Genomic DNA, 23,647 nt, shown 5'->3' with positions numbered 1-23,647 from the left:
GCTGGAACTACAGGCGCGCGCTACCACGCCTGACTAAATTTTGATTTATGTAGAGATGAGGTCTCGCCAAGTTGCCCAGACGGGTCTCGAACCCGCAGGCTCAGGCAATCCACTCACCTTAGCCTCCCAAGGTGCGGGATAGCTATTCCTTTAGAGTAGGTCTGATGGAGACAGATTCTCTTACTTTTCCTTCATCTGAGAATGTGCTCATTTTTATTACTAAAGGAAATTTTTATGGGATATAGGATTTAGTTATTTTCTTTTCTTTTCAGCACTTGATGTGCCAGTTTCTTCTGGCCATATGGTTTCTGATGAGAAATCTGCTGTCATTCACATCATTGTTTCCTCATCAGGCTCAGTGGTTCGTGCCTGTAATCCCAGTACTTTGCGAGGCTGAGATGGGCAGATTACCTTAACCCAGGAGTTTGAGATCAGACTGGGCAACATAGGAAGACCTCATCTCTCCAAAAATTAAAAAATAAGCCAGGCATGGTGGCATGCACCTGTAGTCCCATGAACTCGGGATGCTGAGGTGGAAGGACCACTTGAACCCGGGAGGTTGAGGCTGCTGGGAGACAGACTGAGACACCCAATTCGGTGGCTCAGCCTGTAATCCGCAGTTTGGGAGGCTGAGGTGAATGGATTGCCTAAGCCCGTGGGTTCAAGACCCACCTGGGCAACTTGGCAAGACTTCATCTGTACAATAAATCAAAAATTAGCTGGGCGTGGTAGCACCCGCCTGTAGTTCCAGTTCCTTGGAAGGTTGAGGCAGAAGGATCGCCGGAGCCCAGAAGGTCAAGGCTGTGGTGGCCCGGAGCAGCCACTGTGCTCCAGTCTGGGCGACAGAGTGAGACTCCAACTCAAAAATCAATCAATCAATCAATCAATCAATAATAAACAAACAAACAAATAAATAAATAAATGCATGGTTAGATAGATACATAAATAAATAAATCATTGTTTCTATTTTCCTGTCAAATAATTATTTTTCCTCTGTTTGCCTTCAAGATTTTTCTTGTTTGTCTTTAGTTTTCAAAAGTTTGACTATGATGTGGTTTAGTACAGATTTCTTTGGTTTTATCATATTTGGGTTTCTCTCAGCTTTTTGAAACTGTAAGTTTATGTCTTGCCATATTTAGAAATTTTTCAGTCACTATTCCTTCAAATACTCTTCAGCCTCACACTATTTCACCTCTCATCCTGAGATTCCAATGAATGCTATGTGTTTTGTAATATACCAGAGGATAATATCTCTGTAAGGTCCTTGAGACTTTTATTTTCAGTCTATTTACTCACTGTAAATTCTATTGTTATATATTCAAGTTCATGGAGTCTTTCCTTTGTCCCCTCCATTTTGTTGTTCAGCCCATCCACTGAGATTTTTATTTTGGTTATTGTGTTTTTCAGATCTAAAATCTCTATTTGGTTCTTTATATAGTCTTATTGCTTGCTGAGATTTTCCATTTAAAAAAAAAATTGTTCCAAGCATGTTTGTAATTGTTCATTGAAACATTTTATGATACCTATTTCAAAATATTTTTCAGATAATCTTAACATCTCAGTCATCTTAGTGTTGGCATTTATCAATTGTCTTTTCATTCAGTTTGATATCTTCCTGGTTCTTGGTATGAGGAATGATTTTCAACTGAATACTATTCATTTCAGATATTGTGTTATGAGATTCTGGAACTAATTGAAACCTTATGTTTTAGCTGATTTTTTGGACACTTTTCTAATAGGGGAAAGGAGAGGTGCTGCCTTGTTACTTCCAGATTGGGGTAGAAAATTCAGGCTCCCCATTCAGCCTTTGCTGGCACAGTTGCGGGTGGGGAGTCACAGTTTTTCCTGTGGTGTGGTTGTAGTAGAGTAGTAATTGTCTAAAAGTTTTCTGTCTTTCTGGGCTGCCCTTTTCCTGGTTCTTTGGCTAGAGAGAGTTGGCTTTAGCCAGGGATTTTTCAAAAATCTGCTGTCATTGGTGTTTTCTGAATTGATGCCTTCTTTAGCAGTTAGTCTGGGGGTATATGAAGGAAAAAGAAAGCCCAAGAACTATTACCATGTCGTTCTTTGGGTTTCAAGGTTCTTAGCCAGTATGTATTCTTCTCTTTGCCTTTCTTGGTCTTCTTATGCTTGTTTTATATATAGTGCCCAGGGTTTTTAGTTGTACTTTGTGAAAGGAATAGGGAAAAAGTACATCCATTCCATCTTCCTGAAAGCAGGGTTCCCAGTTGACTTTTAGAATCTCACATCTCTGATTAATTATTACATCTCATCACTTATTTCTGAAAGTATAGTATTAAAACCTCACATTTTAATATGCTGCCTTTGTTGAGTGAGTGGGTCATAGTCATGTAGTTTGTGAGAATCTGAAGCAGAACCATAGATTGAAGTGTCCCCAGAGCTCTTCAGCTGCCGAACTGGTGACAGATTCCTTCAGTCTGTATCACTGTCTAACTAATAAATCTTCAATATGTGCCCAGAACTGCACTGGGTGCTTGAGAGGCTATGAAGAAAGATGTCACCTTGACTCTTGGGGTATTTAATGTCTAGCTAGGGAGACAAGAAAAATAATTTCTTCATCTCAGGGCCTGGTATATAGTAGACACTCAATACATGTTTGTTGCGTGAATGAATGCTACTGAACAGATGCTAACTGCTCCTGAATGACAAGTGCTAAACCAAAATGTGTGATGCAGACTAAACATGCTGTATGATATGAGAAGAGAGGCAGCAGTGTGGGCTGAAGTAGTTAAGAAGGATTTTCTTATGAAGGGAGAGATTGAGTTGTCTTGGGTAGGATCTGGAGGTTTTTGGGGGTTTTTTTTGAAGGAAAAATTGACAGGACTTGTTAGCAGACTCTTTGCGGAGGATGAGAGAGAGAAAAAGGACAAATAAACTTTGGTTCATATCCTGGGTAACAGGCAGGCAAGCAGAACGTTACGAGTTTAATTTTATACTTGATTAGCTTGGGCTGTTAGCAAAACATTCAAGCACAGGTAGGTACACAGCAAATATTTTGAATATCTGGAGCTGAGGGAAAGATTTTACTAGAAAAACCCATCCTTTCACCTGAGAGTCTCCAGAAAATATAGGACCTAGTCCCAACTTTTCAGCCAACAAAATGGTGATCTAAGGCAATTGATGTTCCTCCTTGGGCTTTGGTTTTCTCATCTATAAAATGGGGTGCATTGGTAGATTTTTTAAAAATGAGATATTTGGGTCAGCATAGTATTTGGTATTTGTAAGGAGCCCTATACTCATTGAAATATTTTCCTTCTAGCTCTAAAGTTCTAGGATTGTGTGATTTCTTTGAAAGGAGAATAGTCTTTAATATATCTGTCTTCTATGACTGGGTTTTTAGCAAGCCCACCAGTTTATATCATGTGAAGCTAAGAATGTAGGGGAGGGAGTGTTGTACATGTTGTATCTCAATCTATTCAGACTTCCTAAGTTCTTCTCTCTTTTGAGCATTTGCAGTTTTCATGCTTGAATCAGAAAAGTCTCCATTTTGGCTGACTCCAGCCCTCTACTCTGGGGAGTAGAATGGGCAGGTAGCCATTAGTACACAGGAAGGGAGGGCTTTGTGGTATCTTAAAGCCATTGGATTTTATTTATTTCCAGTTTGCTCAACATTTGTTCCACAGATCTGGACAGTTTAAAAAGGGGGGGGGGATGGAAAGAGGAAAGCGTGAAAAATAACTAGGCCTAGAGAAAAGGATGAACACATTTGCTTTTCAATATCAAACTAGGGCTCACAGCACTTCAATCTGAAAAGACTTTTGGACTTTATTTAGTTCTTTTAAAAGGTGAGCACTGCTGTAACTGTCCACAAGGCATCTCAAGAATTGACTTTAGTTCGAGAAACAGTTCTACATCTTGTTACTGAGATTTTATGAATGTTGGTCCCTTGTCTATCATAAATAGTATTTACTTCTTTCAAATTACTAAAAAAATTTAGATTTTAAAGCAAGATAAGCTCATTACAAAAATAAGAAAACCAAAAGCACTCAAAAATCCCACAATGTAGAGTTAAACATTGTTAATATTTCTACTATTTCCTTCTAGTCTTTTTTCTACACACACACACACTTAGGGTCATACTCTAAGTTCATTTGTGTATTTGCCTCTCTCCCATTTAATTTAGGTTTACTAATGACATTTACACATGTCATTACATATCCTTCTAAACATGATTATTTAAAATAACTGCATTGCATTTCATAGTATAAATGCTACCACATAGGATTTCGTAGTATGAACAAGTTGTTTTTACTTTTTCTCTATGTTAAATGGCGCTACAATGAATTTCCTATTATTTATGCTTTTTTGTGCACCTCTATTTTTTTAAGGATAAATCTTTAGAAAGAGAATTACTGGGTGAAAGGATAAGAGCATTGTTAAGACTTTGGCACATTTTGCCAAGTTACCCTGTGAAAGAGTTACGCCAGTCTGCATTCCCTTTACTGTATAATAATGTCTGACTTACTATATTAACACAGAATATTTCACCATCATATATACTTGACACTATTGTGGATCATTTGATCCAAATGGCATTTACTGAGCACCTACTATGTGCAGGGTACTGTGCTAGACATTAGACTCACTCCTATTATGCAGTGTAAGTGCTAGGTAGATAACACATGTACAAAGATAGTTAAAAATGCAAGTGAAATATAATAGACATAAATCTCTGACCAGGGGCCAGGACTGACATCATTCAACCTTTAAATGGCTACTCATTGAGTGAAGACACTGTGGTAGCTAATTAAAAAAAATAATTTAGACCTTGTAAGCACTTAAACAAACAGAATACATTAATATGAATCTTGCAAACAACAGAGGTTCCATTGTGATCGTTTACATTGTATTTCCTGGTGTAAATCAGAGTAGGAATGGAGAAGAATATTACAAATTCACATCTTTTTATAAGCAAAACCCATTTGGGTAAAAGGACAATTTCTGCTTTTGTCAGTTCCCTTTAGAAAGTTAACCTGTTGGTTATCAGAGAAGGGGGACACAGAACACACAGAAAGCTAACCTCCTTCTGGCAGCTGGGGATAATTTGTCAGTCTCCTTTGAAATGTGGCTTTGTGTTCACTGGTGAAGGCAGCTGGAATAGAAAAAGCATGACAGACAAAAGCTGAAATCCACATGAAGAAAGGTCTTTTTCCTAAAAATTACTGCTCGAGTTAGCAACGGTCAGAACAGAAAGTACATGTATATCTTCCCAGCAACAAGCACGTCTGGCACTAGTGAAGGTTCCCTATGTGACAGGAGGCATTTAAAATGGCTGTGGGCTTGAATAGGGCTGCTAAACAGTATTTGAACAAGCCTCCCCACCCCCATGAAAAAAAATTATACCCTCAAATTAAATCCATCTAAGACTGAGACTAAATAAATGAAAGTGTCATGTTTTAAAATCTGCCCAAAGTGTTTACTTTTTTCCTCTTTTTCCTTTTAATTTTTTTATTATAAAGATGTGGGGTACAATTCAGGGTTAGGTATGCCAACATTGATTATGCAGGTACCCTTGTTGATGAGGTATGCCTTCCCTCCCCTAGCAGTTTCCCTCAACTGCCAATCCAGCCCCCCTCCCCTGACAGTTTCCCTCAAATGCCAATCCAGCCCCCCTCCCCTGACAGTTTCCCTCAACTGCCAATCCAGCCCCCCTCCCCTGACAGTTTCCCTCAACTGCCAATCCAGCCCCCGTCCCCTGACAGTTTCCCATTACTGCCAATCGCTTTCTTATAGCATTATAATTGTTCAAGGTCCACTTATGAGTGAGAACATATGGTTCTCTGTTCTTTGTTTCTGTGATAGATCACTGAGTATGATCGACTCCAAATCCATCCAAGTTGCTGCGAAGTCTATATATTTGTCCTTCTTTTTTTAAAATTTAACTTATTTTATTTTATTTTTTTCCAAACTGTTTACTATTCTGAAAAGGAAGACCTACTTAGTGTACAGTAGATGGTGGTTTAAGAAATAGAAGTTTAATTATATGATTTGTAGTTAAAAAGTAATCAACAGAACAACTGAAAATAATACTGCCAAACTGGAAACAACCCAAATGGCCTTCAACTGGTGAATGGATAAGCTGTGGTACATCCATGCAATGGAACACTCCTCAGCAATACAAAAGAACAAACTACTGATATACGAATCTCAAAATAGTTACACCAAGTGAAAGAAGGCAATTTCAAAAGGTTACAAACTATATGATTCCACTTCCATAACATTTTGGAAAGGGCAAAATTGTAGGAACATAAAACAGATAGTGGTTTTCAGGGGTAGAGGATAAAGGGAGGAATTGATTACAAAGGGCAGCATAGGGGAATTTGGGGGGGTGATGAAGCTGTTCTATATCATGATTGTGGTGATAGTTACGTGATTTGATGTATTTGCTTCATAGAACTGTACCCCAAAAAAGTAAATTTTACTGTATGTTATTTTAAAAAGCCAATTTAAAAATCTCATAAAAATAATGCTATTAAACATGGGGAAGTGAAGAAAATAGTACATTACATACTTGGAAGTAATGTACAATGAACAAATCCTCCATTTTTATAACAGAGAGTAAATAGCTACGGTCCAAATGGATAAAATCAAACATAGGCGTAGAGGCATCCTATTTAGAGATGCAGAGGTAACTACTAGATAAACTGAAAACAGAATCTGTTAAAAATGGTTACCTCTGAGGAGCAGGAATGAGGAGTGGGGCAGAGAACTGTTGTTTTTTTATTACAAGTGCTCTGTATTATTTGATATTTTAAAATCATACTCAAGTACTATTTTAATTTACAAATAAATGTAGTGGACAAAGCACTGGACTGGGAATCCAGAAACATGATCTCTAACCCTGATTCTGCACTAACTGAGCAAATCCCTTCCCCTCTCTGGGCCTTGGTTTCTACATCTGTATGACAAAGTAGTTGGAATACATGACCGTTAAGAACCCTTTCATATCTAAAGAAAATGATAAAATCGGATTACTTGTACATCCACAAAAATTCTTTGTTGAATGCAAAGTTAAGAAACAGGCATTTTTATTTTTAAAGCTGGAAGGGACTAACTCATCAAATTCAATAGTCTCTTTTTAACCACTAAAGAAACCAAGGCACAGATTGGTTAAAAGATTCATTTGGATGACAGTTAATTGGTGACAGAGCTGTGGCTGGAGCTCAGGCTCCTCGTGGCTCTTGCCATTGCACCACACACCTACTCCCAGGTCTAATGGAATCAGTCCTGGGCACCAGGGCTGACAAAAATTCCCTGGGATGACACTAGGCGTGTAATTCACATGCTGAAATTGTTTCATTGGCCTGGGAGATGAGTCAGAATTTTGGAAGTGGTCCCTGACATAAGCATGTGTGATGCAATCCCATAGGCATTTCAAAGTTGGTCAAGGCTGTATTAAATTCCAGTTGTGGAACTCTATTCTCTAATAACTTGTGCAATAGGCTGCCTTTGACAGCTACTGCTAGCCTGCTAACTTCCCCTTTTATGTGATAGGAATCCCACCACTCAGAATTCTCATTCTGTTGTATAACAATGGGCTTATCCATTTTTTAAATCAGTCTTTCATTTCTAGAACCTCTAAGCTTGTTCCATGTTTCACTGAAATCCATCAAGTATGACAGAAGATATGTTCACTTGGAAACTTTTATTAGCTGTCATCAAATTTTAAAAGTATCTTGGTGTGATTTAGCAATCCTTCTAGGAAGAGAGTTGAAACTGACCCCTGACTTTGACCACACTGCCTTCCTGGGGAAGACCTTCCATGTTGACCAACAAGCAGGCTAAAAACATGTGCGTTTTGCCAATCATTCCCTTCCCCCTTGCTGGGGCCTGCAGGCTCACTTGTCCCTCATGGCACAAGGTCCGAAGTTTACAGAATAAGGACACCATTATGTGGAGCTATCATTCTTCCTCAGAGGAAACAACACTGCCCTTTGTAAGCCCCCAGCTAACTTCAAAGGGTGTGGCTATCTTTCTGTGCTCCAAGGGAAGCCTCCTCAGGAAACATTGTTCACAGTCCCTTTCCAGTTCTAGAGTCTTCTTCGGCTGATAGTGAGTGAGAGCAGGCATTTTCAGGCAGCCATCCTTTTGGTGTTTTGTCTGCCTTAAAAGCCAGATTGTATTTTTTTCAAACCTCCTTGGAAAATACTAGCTTGCCAACTTTTGTGCTCCCCTTCGATCAGTGCTCCCACTCCAGCCTGGCTTCCTGCCCAGTTCTGAATCCTGCCTTACCTACTGCCTGGTGTTTACTTCACAACAGCTGGCTCAGGGATCTCAAGTACTTAGCCTCAGCTGCCAGCTTAGGGAAAGAGAGGCCCCTGTAGTTGAGCCTGTGACAAAGACAGCATTTGTTCCCACACCAGTATTCTCAATGTCAACAGCAGTGACAGGCTCCAAAGGGGATCATGCCCAGTCATTTCCCACTTGATGAGAACTCCACAAGCCCAGGGATGTTCATTTATCCAGCTTTGACTCTCTCCACAATGCTGTGAAGTGACTAGAAACCAGTGATAGGATTCCCATTTTACACCGGGGGAGAGCAAATGCCTGGACTTCAGGGACTCATCCAAGGGAATGACGATCATTTTGTTCAAAACAAGAATCAGAGTAGTTGGGTCTGACAGATGTTGGTTTCTGTGATGTGCCAATCTGTTTATGTGAAAAGTGCTATAAACTGGTTTGCTCATCACTGAGTAAATGTAGTGGTGCCATCCAAAATGATGGATGATGGAGAGGAGGTTGCTGTGAGAGTAGAGGTGGCTCAATACACTGCAGGAAAAAGGCAAAGTGAGACTTTACCCAAGAACACCTCTCTTAGGGGGTTAGGTGGCATTCCTGTCTTCCTTTCACCAACAACTGTTGACTGTGCCAGACACTGGGATGACAGAGATGATTCACATATGCTTTTGTCCTCAAGGTGTTCATAGTTGAATGAGATTTCAGGTCTCAGTAGTGACTGAGGGTTACGACAGTGTCCAGCCTCAGACTTGAGGAGATTCATGTTTCTCCCTGGGCTGGCCAAAATAAACTGATATATGTGTGGTTTTTCTAACTGTAGTGATCAGTGTGCACTGAATGGCTCACTTGGATTCTCCTCTTTAAAAGCAGGATCCCTCAACTGCCAGTCCCATCCCCCTTCCCCTGACAGTTTTCTGCTACTGCCAATCGCTTTCTTGTAGCATTATAATTGTTCAAGGTCACCTTATGAGTGAGAACATATGGAACTCAGTTCTTTGTTTCTGTGACACATCACTGAGTATGACTGATCCAATTTGCTGCAAAGTCCATAAATGTGTCCTTCTTTATGACTGCATAATATTCCATTGTGTATATGTACCACATTTTTTTAATCCAGTCCAGCTTTGATGGGCAACATGGTTGGTTCCATGTTTTTGCTATTGTAAATAGAGCTGCAACAAACATACGTGTGCAGGTATTTTTTTTGAAGAATAATTTGAATTCCTCCAGGTATATTCCCAATAGGGGAATTGCTGGGTCATATGGGACTGGCAGTTGAGGGAAACTGCTAGGGGAGGGAGGGCTTGCCTCATCAACAAGGGTACCTGCATGATCAATGTTTGTATACCTAACCCTGAATTGCATCCCACATCTTTATAATAAATAAATAAATTTTTTAAAAATGAGAAAATGAGCAAAAAAGAAGAAAATTTTTTTTTAAAAGCAGGATCCGTTTATCACTAATCTGGCCGGACTATTTATCATAATGTTAAAAAATACAGTTATAAGTTGTAATTAAGGTCTCATATCAGTTGATTTTGAGTTAATATAAAAGAAATATTTTGCTTTTGGTGAGAACCATCATCGTCCAGTAATTTGCCAAAATGATGAACACAAAGGGAAACAGGAGAGGCACCTGGTATATGTTCTCTAGGCCTTTCAGAGACCATGGAATTGCTCCTTGGGCCACATACATCAAGAAAGGTGATATTGTAGACATCAAGGGAATGGGTACTGTTCAGAAAGGATTGTCCCACAAATGTTACCATGGCAGAACTGGAAGAGTCTGGAAGTGTCACCTAGCATGCTCTTGTCATGTTAAGTGCAAGATTTTTGCCAAGATTATTAATATGCTTACTGAGCATGCAAATCACTCCAAGAGCCAAGATAGCCTCCTGAAATGCATGAAGGAAAATGATCAAAAAAAGAAGGAAGCCAAAGAGAAGGATACCTGGGTTCAATAGAAGTGTCAGACTGATCCACCCAGAGAAGCACACTTTGTGGAAACCAGTGGAAAGGAGCCTGAGCTGTTAGAACTTATTCCCTATGAATCAATGGCATAATAGGTATAAAAGAAATAAAAGATCTCTGAAGTGTAAAAAAAAAAAGATTATCCTAGGTGGGCCTGACTTAATCAGATGAAATCTATTAGAAGAGGGACTAGGCCCTTCCTGAAGAGAAAGAGCATTTCTTTCTAACTTTGCAGCAGCAGCCAGGTTGTGAAGAGAGGGGCAGCCTTTAGGACCTGAGGGCCTCAGCACTATAGCTGCAAGAAACTCAATTATGTCAACAACTTGAACAAGCTTGGAAGAGGATCTCAGTTCTAGATGAGAATGCCGCCTAAACAACACCCAGACTGCAACCTTGTGACACTGTGAACAGAGGACCCAATTAAGTCTTGCTAAGATTGAGCCATGAAAACTGAGATGATATATGTGTATTTCTTTAAGCTGCAAAAGAAAAATTTTTAAAAATATTTTCATATGATTGTATTTTAGTTGTTGAGTTTTCTTTACAACAATAAGAGTGGATTACCTGAGCCCGCGGATTTGAGACCCGCCTGGGCAGGCGAGACCTCATCTCTACAATAAAATCAAAAAATTAGCCGGGCATGGTAGCGCGCGCCTGTAATTCTGGCTACTCGGAAGACTGAGGCGGAAGGACCCCAGCAGGTCGAGGCTGCGGTGGCCGGGAGCGGCCACTGCACTCCAGTCTGGGTGACAGAGTGAGATTCCAACTCAAAAAAAAAAAAAAACAATTAAAAAAAACAATAAAAGTGGTGCCATTTCCTGATTCCTCAACACAGAAATAACATATGACCCAGCATCTCCATTCCTGGGTATATATCAAAGAGAATTGGAAGTAGGTGTTCAAACAGAAACTTGAACATGAATGTTTGGCAGCACAATTCACAATAGCCAAAAGGTGGAAACAAGACAAGTGTCCATCAAGTGATGAATGGATAAGCAAAATGTGGTACATCCACACAGTGGAATATTATTCAGCCATAAAAAGGAATGAAGTGCTGATAATGTGTTACAGTGTGAATGAACCTCAAAAACATGCTAAGTGAAAGAAGTCAGACACAAAAGGACTACTGTCTAGCTCTAGTTATATGAAATAGCCAGAAAATGCACATCCACAGACAGAAAATAGATTAGTGGTTATGTAGAGCTGTGGGAAAGGAAGAATGGGGAGTGACTAGATTATCCCAGATTTCCTTCTGGGATAATGAAAATGTTCTGGACCTAGCTAGTGGTGATGGCTGCACAACACTGTTAATGTGCTTTATGCCACTGAATTGTGCATTTAAAAATGGTTAAAATGATAAAGTTTATTGTATGTATTTTACCACAATAGAACATTTTGGTAGCATTCTTTCTGCTGGTAATGTCATGGTCATCTCTCACAACATCTGCTGGAACACACACACATACATTTTACTTGGATAACCCCAACTTATCCATCATGACTCATCTTCTACAGGGAGGCCATCTTGCCCTCTCTCTCCAGTTCATCATCCCGTTATACCCGTTCATAGCCCCTTGCCCTTCTCTTTCATTAGTACACCATGGCAGTTAGAATGAAATCATTATTTATGATTATTTGTTCAATGCTTGTCTTTCCCATTAGACTATAAATTACATGAAGGCAGGGGTCATGTCTGCTTTGGTCGCTGCCTAGAAGAGTGCCTGGTGCATAGTGAGAACTCAATAACTGTGGAGGTTTTGTTTCAAAGATTGAATAAAATATATCTTCTTTTTGTATAAATTTTTATTTTAAATATGCAGGGCACAATTCAGGGATAGGTATACGAATGTTCGTTATGCAAGTACCCTTGTTGATGAGGTGTGCACCCCCCCATCAGTTTCCCTCAACTGACAATTCTACCCCCCTCCCCTGGCAGTTTCCCACTACTGCCAATCCCTTTCTTATAGTATTACGATAGTTGTTCAAGGTCCGCTTATGAGTGAGAACATGTGATACTCGGTTTTCTGTCTCTGTGGTAGATCACTCAGTATTATAGCCTCTAAGTCCCTCCAAGTTGCTGTGAAATTCATAATTTTGTGCATCTTTATGACTGCATAAAATTTCATCATGTATATGTGCCAAGTTTTTTAAATCCAGTCCTCTTTTGATGGACAGCATGGTTGGTTCCACATTTTTTGCTATTGTAAATAATGCTGTAATAAACACATGTGTGCAATCTCTTTTTCATAGAGTGATTTGAGTTCCTCCAGGTATATTCCCAGTAGGGGGATTGCAGGGTTGCATGGGAGGTCCATTTTTAGATCTTTTATGAATCACCACACTGTTTCCCACAGAGGTTGTACTAGTTTACACTCCCACCAACAGTGTAGAAGTGTTCCCTTTTGGCCGCATTATCTCCAGCATATGTTGTTTTGTGAATTATTGATGATGGCCATCCTGACTGGAGTTAGGTGGTATCTCAGTGTAATTTTAATTTGCATTTCATTGATGACTAGGGAGGTTGAGTATTTTTTCATGTATCTGTTGGCTGCTCATATGTCTTCTTCTGAGAAGCTTCTATTCATATCTTTTGCCCAATTTGTAATAGGGCTGTTTGTTTTTTTGTTTCAGCACATTTGAGTTCCTTGTAGATCACAGATGTTAGGCCTTTGTCAGATATACAACTGGCAAGTATTTTTTCCCAGTCTGTGGGCTGTCTCCCTGCTCACTCAATGGTTTATTTGGCTTTGCAGGAGCTTGTCAGTTTGATGAGGTCCCACTTGTCTATCTTATCTCTTATGGCATGGGCACTTGGGGTTTTGATCAGGAATTGGTTGTCAGTACCAATTTCCATAAGGGTGTCTCTGCCATTTCTAAGGTTCTTATAGTTTGAGGTTTTACGTTTAGGTCTTTGATCGATTTAGAGTTGATTTGTGTGTATGGTGATAGGTAGGGGTCTTGTTTTAATCTTCTGCATGTGGTCAGTCAGTTTTCCCAGCACCATTTACTGAATAGGTTCTCCTCTCCCCAGTGGTTGGTGGCTGAGGCTTTGTGAAGATAAGTTGGTTGAAAAATTGATTGCTTCTGGAATCTCTGTCCTGTTCCATTGTTCAATATGCCTGTTTTTGTGCCAATACCAGGCTGTTTTGATTATTGTAGCTTTATAATAAAGCTTAAAGTCTGGGAGCATGATGCCTCCCACTTTTTTTTTTTTTTTTTGTCGAGGATTTTTTTGGCCACTTGTGATTGTTTATGTTTCCATATGAATTCCTGTATTGTCATTTTCAGGTTTGAGAAGAATGCTGCTGGTAACTTAATGGGTATTGTGTTGAATCTGTAGATTGCCTTGGGAAGGATGGACATCTTAATAATGTTGATTTTTCCAATCCATGAGCATGGAATATTTTTCCATTTGTTTGTGCCATCTTTGACTTCTTTGAGCAGTGTTTTGTAGTTTTTGTTGTAAAGGTCTTTCACATGTCTGGTTAGGAAGATGCCAAGGTATTTAATCTTTTTTGTGGCTATTGTGAACGGGATTGTGCTTTTTATTTGGGTTTCTGTTTGTTTATTGTTGGTGTAGAGAAATGTGACTGACTTTTGCACATTTATTTTATACCCTGAGACTTTGCCAAGGTCCTTTATCAGTGCAAGCAGGTTTTTGACAGATTCTCTTGGGTTTTTGAGGTATAGAATCATGTCATCTACAAAGAGGGATAACTTAGCTTCCTCTTTTCCTATTTGCATATCCTGATTCCCTTCTCTAGTCTGATTGCTCTAGATAGGACTTCCAATACTATGTTGAACAGGAGGTGTGAGAGTGGGCATCCTTGTTGTCTTGTTCCAGTTTTCAGCGGAAATGGTTCCAATTTCTCTTTATTTAGCAGTGTGTTAGCTGTGGGTTTCTCATAGATGGCACTTACTATTTTGAGGTACGTTCCATCTATGCCTAGATATTTGAGGGTTTTTATCAAGCAGAGGCACTGGATTTTATCAAAAGCTTTTTCTGCATCTAATAATATAATCATGTGGTTTTTGTGCTTACATCTGTTGATGCATTTAATTATGTTTATGGTCTTGTGGATGTTGAACCAACCCTGCATCCCAGGGATGAAGCCTACTTGGTCAGGGAGGATGATTTTTGAGATGTGTTGTTGAATTCAGTTTGCTAGGATCTTGTTGAGAATTTTAGCATCTATGTTCATCAAAGATATTGGCCTGTGGTTTTCTTTCTTTGTTGGTTCTTTATCTGATTTGGGTATCAATGTGATGTTAGCTTCATAAGATGATTTGGGGAGAGGTCTACTTTCCTCAATTACCTGGAATACTTTCGTTCTTTCTTTCTTTTTTGAGTTGGAGTCTCACTCTGTCACCCAGACGAGTGCAGTGGCCGCTCCTGGCCACTGCAGCCTCGACTTGCTGGGCTCCGGTGATCCTTCCACCTCAGCCTTCCAAGTAGCTGGAATTACAGGCGCGCGCTACCACACCCAGCTAATTTTTTGATTTATTGTAGAGATGAGGTTTTGCCAAGTTGCCCAGGCGGGTCTCAAACCCGCGGGCTCAGGCAATCCACTCACCTCAGCTTCCCAAGACGCGGGATTACAGGCTGAGCCACCGAGCCCGGCTGGAATACTTTCAATAGGATTGGTATCAGTTCCTCCTTATATGTTTTGTAGAATTCTGCTGGAAAGCCATCTGGTCCAGAGCTTTTTTTGTAGGTAGTTTTCTTATGACGTAGTCGATTTCCTGGGTTGTTATTGGTCTATTTAGGTTCTCAATTTCTTCTTGTTTCAACCTAAGGAGGTTGTGTGATGTCAGAAAGTCCTCCATTTCCTTTAGGTTTTCGAGTGTTTTTCCACACAGGTGTACATAGTAGTCTCTGACAATCTTTTGAATTTCTTCAGGGTCAGTTGTGACTTGATCTTTGTATTTCTGATAGTGTTTTTTGGGGGCTTTTTCTCTCTTTTTGGTCATTCTGGCTAAGGATCCATCAGTCTTGTTTAATCCTTTCAAAAAACCAGCTTTGGTTTCATTTTTGTATTATATTTTTGTCTTCTATGTTCTGAATTTGGGTTTTTTTGGTGATCTGGATTCTTCTACTGAAGTTAGGGTTTTGGTGGTCTTGCTTTTCCAACTTCCTTAGGTGATTTGTTAGGTTGTTAACTTTTGGTCTTTTCATTTTCTTCATTTGTCTTTGTAGAGATATGAATTCCCCTCTTAGTACTGTTTTCATGGCATCCAGAGATTTTGGTAAGATGTTTCTTCATTTTCATTTGTTTCCAGGGATCTTTTAATATCTATTTGATTTCTGTGTTGACCTAGGAGTTGTTTATCATCATGCTGTTTAGTGTCCATGTCTTTGTGGGTTTTGGGGGAACTTTGTTGGTGTTGATATTTGTTTTTATTCCACCGTGATCTGAGAAGGTGCATGAGAAAACTTCAATCTTATGAAATTTGTTTATGCTTGATTTGTGGCTGAGGTTGTGGTTGATCTTAGTGTATGTTCCATGTGGTGCTGAATAGAATGTATATTCCATAGTAGTTGGGTGGAGTGTTCTGTAGGTATCAATTAAGTCCATTTGATCAAGTGTCACATTGAGGTTCCGGATCTCCTTGTTGATTTTTTGTCTTGATGATCTGTCTAGTGTTGTGAATGGGGTATTTAAGTCCCCAGCTATGATAGTGTTAGAGTCAGTACCTTTTTAAAGTTTACCTAGAAGCTGCTATATGAAAGTTGGTGCTCCTATGTTGGGTGCATTTATGTTTAGGATGGATATTTCTTGTTGATGGATTGAATCTTTTATCATTATGTAGTGACATTCCGTATCTTTTAAAATTTTTGATAGCTTAAAGGGTATTTTGTCTGATATTAGGATCTTGACTCCTGCTTTCTTTTGTATGCTGCTTACCTGAAATTTTGTTTCCCATCCTTTTACTTTGAGTCTGAGAGTGCCCTTTCTGGTGAGATGAGTCTCTTGGAGACAATATATTGTTACCTCATGATATTTTATCCATTTTGCCATTTTGTCTTTTCAGTGGTGCATTTAGTCCATTCACATTCAGGCTAATTATAGAGATGTGAGAGTTTATCCCTGTCATGAGGGTCTTTTAGAGTTTGTTGTTTTTGCTGCCAGTTGTTTGTTTATTTGTTATCTTTCTTTTGATTTGGGGGTTGAGTAGTGTGTTTTCAATCTTTTCCCTGCACTCTTGGGAAGAGCATTAATGTTCTTTCTTTCCTTTCTTCTTTTTTCTTTCTAAAGTGTTTCTTATAGAGTTGGTCTGGAAGCAGTGTAAATTCTTAGGGATTGAATATCTAGGAAGGATTTTAATTCTCCATCACTAATGAAACTTAGCTTAACTGGGTAGGTAATTCTTGGTTGAAATTGTTTATCTTTGAGAACTTTGAAGATTGGGCTCCAAGCTCTCCTAGTCTGAATTGATTCTGTAGATAAGTCTGCTGCTATTCTAACTGGTCTTCCCCAGTAGGTAGTCTGACCTTTCTCTCTTGCTGCCTTTAGGATTTTTAGTTTTATACCTACTTTCTGTAGGCGAATTACTATGTGTCTAGGAGTTGGTCTTCTCATTTGTTGTCTTACAGGGGTTCTCTGAATCTCTTGTGTTTGAATGGTTGTGTCACTGATGAGATGAGGGAAGTTTTCTTGGATAATTTCATGGAATGTTTGTTCCAGAGGGTCTCTGTCTATCTCCCTCAGGGATTCCAATTAATCTTAGGTTTGGCCTCTTGAAATAATTGGCTGGGCTTGGTGGCTCAGCCTATAATCCTGCGCCTTTGGGAGGCTGAGGTGAGTGGATTGCCTGAGCCCATGGGTTCGAGACCCGCCTGGGCAGGCGAGACCTCATCTCTACAATAAATCAAAAAATTAGCTGGGTGTGGTAGCACGCTCCTGTAGTTCCAGCTACATGGAAGGCTGAGGCAGAAGGATCGCCGGAGCCCAGCAGGTCGAGGCTGTGGTGGCCGGGAGCGGCCACTGCACTCCAGTCTGGGTGACAGAGTGAGACTCCAACTCAAAAACAAAAAAAAGAAATAATTGTATATCTCTTGGAGATTTTGTTCTGTCTTGTTAAGCTTCTTTTCTATGTTTTTAACAGTTTGAACTAGTTCCATATTTTGGTCCTCAAGCTCTGAGATTCTTTTTCTGCTTGGTTAATTCTGCTTTCCATGCTTATCAGTTTGTTGTTTATTTCACTCACTGTATTCTTTATTGCTGTTATCTTGGTTATCAACTCCTTCATTCTTTCCTCTTGTCTCTCCTCATTTCTGGGTTTGTGGTTTGAGACCAGTCATTCTGGGGGCTCTTCATTGTTTGAGTTCCAAAGTCTGCATTCAGTGACTGACCTCCCAGGGGTCTGTGTGAGACTCATATTCTTCCTTTAGTTTTTCTTCATTTGTGTAGGTTCCCCCCCTTTTTAACCTCTTCTTTAATTCTGTTGTTCAGTGATGGGGACATAGCTTTTATTTCTGTTTGTTCAATCTCCTATTCTTCCTTATGTAGATCCTCTGGTTTTATTCAATTCTGAAGCTGGATTGGGGGTGGGGGTGTGCTTTTTGCAATTTTGAGATTTAATTAAGGGGGAAGCTGTGATTCAGAAGTTATCTGCAGATACCAGTATCTGCTGACAGGTGTGTGGGCCCCCTGGTACCCATTCCCCACTGCCTTACAATCTATCCATGCAGTGGGGGTGTCTGTTTGCCCCCCAAAGCAAAATGAGATAAGAAAAGGGAAAAAAATGGAAAAAGGAAAGAGGAACATTAAAGGGAGGTGGAAAGAGAGGAGAAGAAGAGGGAAAACAGGCAGGCATATCATCTAATGAATAAACAGAGAGACCAAGACAGAAAAAACAAATAGACAAAAGCATACAGACAATTATACAAACAAAAAAACAAATAACAACTCCCATGCTGGTATACTCTCCCTCAAAAATACCCATGCATAAACAGAAAATTTTTTAAAAAATCATTAAAATAACAGAAACAAAGCAAGTACAAAAATGCAAACAAAAACAGAAAGAAAGAGAGAAGAAAAAAAAGCTAAAACTAAAACAAAAACCAAACAAGGATAAAAAGAACTGTCTCTGGCTGTTTCTGTGGCTCCAGGTTCCTTTTAGGCCTCTGCCTTAGGGAGTGGCTCTTGTCTCCAGACCCACCCCTCCCCTCTCAGTGCAGGCTGATAGGGTTGCTCTCAGTATGGGTCAGATGCTCCATGGACTACTGTGGAGGAGAATGGATCAGATCTGGACTCACTCTATTCACTGCTGTTGCTGTCAAGTCTCCCACTCAGTTCTGAAGTATCTGTGCCTGTTCCAGCATGGGGGAGGGGTGTCTGTCTCTCTGAGCCTGATGAAAAGATAGCCTCTGGGTCCCAAGATGGAGGCTGGGCAGAGCTGGGTGGGGCTATGCAGGTCTCTGCCTGGTCCTGGGATTGAGAAGATGGTTCCCATCAGCATCTTGTCACCAGCATTGGAGCACTATTCCAGATTTCCACAACCTGCCTCCTCCTGCTTGTGCCCGGTCTGCAGGTGATGGCATGGGCCGGGTGCTGGGTGGTGAGGAGTGGCTGTTCTCTGCTGCCTCCTCTCAAGAGAACCCTGACAAACTGCAGAGGATCCTGCATGCCTGGAGTCTCCAATCTCAGGGTGGTTGTGGGTTGCAGTCACCTCTGGAGGAATGCCACAGGTACATGATCCCAAGTCTCCCCTCAGACAAACTTTCACTCACCCACCCAAACACATCCACTCACGCAGAAAGTCCTTATGGATACTTGCTTTTGCAGAGACTCTCACAGTTCGACCTGTTCCATCACCATCTTGCCCGGAAGTGAAATATATCTTCTAATGTAATTCTGAGAGCCATCTGAGAAGCATAAAACATTCTTCTCTATCACTTTCAAAATGTAGGTAATCAGTTGAAATAAATGACAGTGTTTTGGTCTGCTTAGGCTGCCATAAAAAAAACATAAGTAACAGACATTTATTTCTCACAGTTCTGGAGACTGGAACGTCCAAGATCAAGGTGTTGGCCAATTCGGTTTCTGGTGAAAGACCTCTTCCTGTCTCACATGACCTTTTCTTCGTGCATGTGGGTGAAGAGAAAGTGAATGAGCTCCAGTCTCCTCCTCTTCTTATAAGGGCACTAATATCCTCATAAGGTCCCTACCCTCATGATCTCATCTAACCCTAATTACCTCCCAAATGCCCCACCTCCAAATACCATCACATTGGGGGTTAGGGTTTCAGTATATGAATTTTGAGGAGACACAATTCAGTCCTTTATGCATTAAGTAGACACTGTGCATCAGTGAAAGGGATCATATTGGTGGGCAAGTTGTTAATTTTGATGCTGTCATTATACCTCCTCCTCCTCAACCCACCAATAAAACCTGTTCACCTTTGGCTCCTGTACCTCCTAAAATCTCTTTGCTGCCATGGCTTCTTTTTGGTTCCAGTATCATCTCAAATCTCCCAGGAAACTATAGGAGAACAGTTTTTCTTGGTCCCTTATATAGACTACTAACATTAAATCCTCCCAGAAATCTCTGTCAGCATCAAGGGTCACTTTTCCCACCCTTGCCACACCCCTTGCTCACTCCAGACATGTGCTGCTTGCTTCTTGCCCACATTAATAAGACAGGGGTATTTTGCATAGGATGACTGAGTAATCCATGAAGACCTCACAGTTCCAAAGCTGGTTGTGGGTGACAGGCTGGGGTGCCAGCAGGTAGGACAGTGGCAGGTTAGAGTTTCTGAACTAACTGCAACAACCAGTAATTCTGCTTCATGTAAACAAATGCATATGAAATAATCCATGCTGAGATGCCTGGCCCATTTTAAGCATTCAGTAAATGTTAATTATTATTACACTTTTATGACAAAGATGTTTCATGCATCCATTAAGATCATGTTCTTGAATAATATTTAGGCACATAGGAAAGTTGTTGTTAAGTGAAAGGAGACTGCAAACAATGTGTATGTTACAATTCAATTTTTACAGAAATACAACATATGTATAAGAGAGCTATTGTATAGTGATTTAAAACTCAGGATCTAAAGTTAGGCCCATTTTTAAATCTGTGCACTGTTGTGCTGTTGCTTATTAGCTGTATGACCTAGAGAGTCATTAAACACCTCTGAGCCTCAGTTTCTTTATCTGTAAAGTGGAATATATATATGCAATGATATGCTTGCACATCTAAAAAACCCAAGAGGTGTGAGTGAATTGTAATTTTACATCAGAATCAACAAGAGAGTTCAGTACAGGAGTTAGATGCACAGTGAACATGCAGAAATGAAAACTTTCCTATATGACATCAATAACCAGTTAAAAAGATTGTGATAAAAAGATACCAGACAGACAGACACAACAAGTGTAGGTTTAGTGCAAAGAGCAGAGCATCCCCTCTGCCCAACTGTAGGTCACACTTGGACCCTCAGCTGAGAAGCAGCTCCACAGGTGTCACAGTTTCCCAGGCCTGTTAGCCTCTGACCCTTGGCTGCCTCCCCCTCGAGGCTCACGGCCAGTACAAGGGACTGGCTTTCAAACTCCACACTGCTATCACTTCATCGTACTTGTTCTCTCCCCAGCACAGATACAATTGCTTCAATAGCGGGCTAGTCTGCAGAAATGCTAACTTGCCTCCCACTTACACAACTTTGCATATCTTCCTTCTCACACAGCCATTTTTACTTCTTGACCCACATTTGAACTTCACTAGAGAGTATTTGCTTTCAATTTGCAAGGAGAAGAATCTTGAGTAGTTCTTCAGCGGGGGGGAAGGGTTGCAGGGTCATTAAGATTATGGGTTCAGATCCCAGCTCTCCACTTACCAGCCACCTTTCCTTAATCAAGTCCCTAAATCTCTCTTTCCATCACTTTTATCATCCACAAAATGGGAGACAACAATGGTACCTCACTTTTAGGGATGTTGTGAATATTAAATGGGATGTTTTTAAAGGGTTTAGCACAGTGCCAGGCACATAGGAAGCTCATAGGAGCTGCTGTCATTGAAGCAGGAAGAGTTTGTATTAAATATCAAAGATTTTTCTATTGTAAGCTAAAAACTACCTGTAGCAATTAAACAGGGTTTTCCTACCCCTAGCTTCTATCCAAAAGTTTCAAAACATCAGGGTCCTAGTTTTTGCCGGAGCTCCCAAACACAACTACACAGATGTATGTCTACAAGGAAATAGATCTATATAGAAACACACATAAGGAAATGCACAATCTCTACACAATCCTCTATTCATCCAGCAAAGGCAACTCAAATGCAACAAAGTCATTTTTATATTCCTTTAAAGTTTGTAAAAGCAAAATCCTCTTTCTCCAGCTAGCATGAATCTGTGGTACCTTTGCCCTGCCCTGCCCTGAGCCAAAGTAGCTGAACCCGTGCTGAATCTAGAGAGGGCAACCTTGGTCAAATGCATGGCACCCCTGGAGTCCTACCATCCCATTTGCACTCTGGAGTGTATGGGGATTGGGCCAGGCATGGGTCTCTCAGGCATACACAACAGGTAGAAATGGTGCTTCAGAGCCTCAGAGGAGTATTTACACAAACACCTTCCTCATATTTCTGGAGGAAATGCTTAAATCTGAGCCATGTGAGGTGTTGCGTGCCTCTGGTCCCAGCTACTAGGGAGACTGAGGTGGGAGGATCGCTTGAGCCCAGACTGCAGTGAGTGCTGTGGCACTGTACAAAGAAAGAAACGAAAAGAAAGAAAGAGAGAAAGAAAGAAAGAAAGAAAGAAAGAAAGAAAGAAAGAAAGAAAGAAAGAAAGAAGGAAGGAAGGAAGAGAAAAAGAAAGAAAGAGAAAGAAAGAAAAAGAAGCTCAAGTTTGAGAAAAAGTGCTCAGGACAACCCATGGAACTGCAGGTCTCCCCTTTGTACCTTTCATGATGAAATGTCAACAGAATCAGGTAATCAGGTTAACACAGGACCAGGTCTATGACTGACCTGTGCAGGTTGAGAGAGGTGTTTTTCCACCTGAAAAGCCTCACAAGACATGTTATATCAAGTAGAACCCCCGGCAGAGGCTGAGAATAGCATCTACGGAAGTGTTTTGTCAACCCATACCTCAAAGCTTTCCAGTGTACTAACTTGCATATAAGTTAGGGCAGTTTCTATGTCAAAGGACTCGCTGTGCCTTCTTCAGTGAAGAACCATTTTTGAACACGATGAGTCACCTCTTGGTTTCTCTGCTTTGTAAGTTATCTTGCCTGTTTTCCTTCAAGCAAATTCTCAGTATATAATATAACATTATTAGCTACAGTTCTCATGCTGTACATCATCAACTCTCTAGAGTTACTCATCCTATATAACTGTAACTTTGTACCCTTTGACCTATATCTCCCCATTTCCTGTATTTGGCTTTTTTTGGATTCTACATATAAGTGAGATCATGCAGTATTTTTCTTTCTGTATCTGATTTACTTCACTTAGCACAATGTCCTTCAAGTTCATCTATATTGTCACAAGTGACAGGATCATCCTTTCTTTTGAGACTGAATAATACTCTGCACGCGCGCGCGCGCGCACACACACACACACACCACGGTTTCTTTGTCCACTCATCCATTAACGGACACTTCGGTTGTTTCTGTATCTTGGCTATTGCGAATAATACTGCAGTGAATATGGGAGGGCAGATATCTCTATGAATGCTGATGTCATTTCCTTTGGGTATATATCCAGAAGAGGAATTGATGGGTCATATGGTAATTCTATTTTTAATTTTTTTCAGGAACTTCCATACTGTTTTCCACAATGGCTGTAACAATTTACATTTCCACCAATAGTTTACAAGGGTTCTCTTTTTCTACATATCCTTGCCAACAGTTATCTTTTGACTTGGTGACAATAGCCATTCTAACAGTTTTGAGGTGATATCTCACTGTGGTTTTGATTTGTATTTCCCTGATGATTAGTGATGTTGACCACCTTTTCATATACCTGTTGGCCATTTGTTTGTCTTCTTTACTGAAATGCCTATTTAGCTCTTTTGCTAATTTTTTTTAGCGAGGTTACGTATTGATTTATTTTGCTATTGAGTTGTGTGAGTTTCTTACATATTTTGGATATTAACTCCTTATTATATATATGATTTGAAAATATTTCCTGGCTTTTAACTTTCATTGTTTCTTTTGCTGTATAGAAGTTTTTTAGTGTGATATATTCTCACTTGTTTATTTTTGCTTTTGTTGCCTGAGCTTTTGGTGTGATAGTCAAAAAATCATTGCCAGTGCTAACATCAAGGAGCTTTTCTACTACATTTTCCTCTAAGAGTGTTATAGTTTCAGCTCTTATGTTTAAGTGTTTAATCCATTTTGAGTTGATTTTTGTGTATAGTGTAATTTAATTCTTTTTTCTTTTTTTTTTTTGGAGTTGGAGTCTCACTCTGTCGCCCAGACTGG

At 40.1% G+C, this 23,647-nt stretch overlaps 1 protein-coding gene across 2 annotated transcripts in view; it reads right to left on the bottom strand.

The window, feature by feature from the left end:
• The window catches only part of PLAC1 (placenta specific 1), an 89,034-nt gene that overhangs the window by 26,948 nt on the left and 38,439 nt on the right, over nt 1-23,647 (bottom strand). The window contains exon 2 of one of the 2 annotated variants that reach the window (XM_008066289.1): nt 5,039-5,110. The exons of the other annotated variant lie outside the window; for it this stretch is intronic. The gene's annotated coding sequence lies outside the window, so the exon portion shown is untranslated. The remainder of the gene's footprint in view (nt 1-5,038; nt 5,111-23,647) is intronic. 2 annotated transcript variants of the gene reach the window in all.

Source organism: Carlito syrichta, unplaced genomic scaffold (genome assembly GCF_000164805.1).
Source record: "Carlito syrichta isolate Samal-C Ts95f unplaced genomic scaffold, Tarsius_syrichta-2.0.1 Scaffold308874, whole genome shotgun sequence".
Lineage (NCBI taxonomy): Eukaryota > Metazoa > Chordata > Mammalia > Primates > Tarsiidae > Carlito > Carlito syrichta.
The sequence above is the reverse complement of the archived record's forward strand: the minus strand, read 5'-3'. Positions and strand labels throughout refer to the sequence as shown.